Source organism: Poecilia formosa, unplaced genomic scaffold, assembly GCF_000485575.1.
Source record: "Poecilia formosa unplaced genomic scaffold, Poecilia_formosa-5.1.2 Scaffold512, whole genome shotgun sequence".
Lineage (NCBI taxonomy): Eukaryota > Metazoa > Chordata > Actinopteri > Cyprinodontiformes > Poeciliidae > Poecilia > Poecilia formosa.
In genome coordinates this window covers 83,234-84,852 of record NW_006800451.1, presented here as the reverse complement: position 1 = coordinate 84,852, position 1,619 = coordinate 83,234, and the positions used below count along the sequence as shown (strand labels likewise).

The following is a 1,619-nucleotide window of genomic DNA, read 5'->3' as shown; positions in this document are numbered from 1 at the left end:
TTCATTCCTAAATTCAGTTTCATCAACAGAAAAGGGAAATTACACAACATTTTTTACTCCATGTAAATATCCATCCATTTTCTTTACACCTTTGTGGGGTCGGGAGGGTTGCTGCTGCCTCTCCAGCTAACGTAACGGGCGAGAGGCGGGGTCACCTGGACAGGTCGCCAGTCTGTTGCAGGGCAACACAGAGACACACAACCATGCACACACACTCACACCTAGAGGCAATTTGGAGAGGCCAATTAACCTGACAGTCATGTTTTTGGACTGTGGGAGGAAACCATCTTTAATTTAAAATATAAAAAATAATAAATGCACATATATGTGAATAAATTGTTGCCTACAGGGCAACTAAAAAAAACAATGAAACAGAAAACAGGGCAATATTTCATCATTTAATATGTCAGTGAGCCAAAGAGCCTCTTCTGTTAGCCTAAGTCTAGCGCCACCTATGGGCTGCAGGTCTGAGGCATTTTGTTAGCAAGTTTTCTATCATTCTTATAGCTTGATAGGAAGCCTGATCCAAACTGGCAACACACATTAATAAAATGGTGAAATAATATTGACCACAAAACACAGAATTTATAAAAGATATCAACATTTTTCCTACACAATCCTAACATGTTTTTAATGTTTAAGAAATTAACGCTTTCTCTTCACAATATTTATTATTTATTTACTATTAATCTATTTGTATGATTTGTTCTTTAAATTATATTATTTTTCGGTCGCAGGAAATGACTGAGGGATGAAGAGGCTGATGTCCGGTTCTTCAGGTTCTGACCCATCCAGTCTGATATCGACCAACTGAATAAAACAGACACATTTTTTAATGCCCCCATTAAACGTCACTGATTGTTTAGCCTGTCTTCCCACTACCGTCTGTATTTTTGCCAGAGGTTTTGCTCCTAGGACGGTGTTTTTATCAGGTGGACATTTTAAAAAGACGCGGGTTGAAAGCAGCTGCGTAGTGTCCGTCGCTAGGCAACCATGACAACAGCGTCACTTCGTGGGGGGAGGGAGGGGGGCTATTTAGGTTCCGCAACGACAGTTTAGCTGAACTTAATATTTCCCATGTTTGGTTTCGGTCATTATTATTAGACTTACTGTTGATGTGTGTGATAGGTGCGTCTATCAGACATTTATAGCAATACGGAATAAATCGCGTCCCGTATCGGTTCAATACGGGCGGAGACAACAACCACCTGCCATTTTAGGCTAACTTAAGGCTTAAGCTAACCTAAAACCCTCCTTTTGATACACTGACATTACTTACCTTCTGTCTTTCAACCACTTTGAAAAGCTTTTCTTCGTCTCTCCAACATCTTTATCCCTCCCTCTCTTCCGTTTTCTGTTTTGTGGCCCGGAGTTTTTCCTGCCGTCCATCTTTAGCTTCCTGTTGTCAGAGCTCTACAATTCAAATTTAAAAGAAGAAAACGCGCCTCTGCTCGTTCTGGAAGGGGAACCAAGCTGCCTGGATGGGAGGAGAGGCGCCTAATCAGCGCTGTTCCTCTGTTACTGATCATTTCATACACAAACAGCTGTTAAATGCTGACTAGAAAAAAATTCCCCACATCGGTTTTGCGCCCCCTACGGAAGCGCATTGCTATCACGCA

At 41.5% G+C, this 1,619-nt stretch overlaps 1 long non-coding RNA gene across 1 annotated transcript in view; it reads right to left on the bottom strand.

Annotated features, from left to right (window-relative positions):
• Positions 1–1,619, bottom strand: part of LOC107834057 (uncharacterized) — a 4,690-nt gene that overhangs the window by 1,238 nt on the left and 1,833 nt on the right. The window lies entirely within an intron of this gene.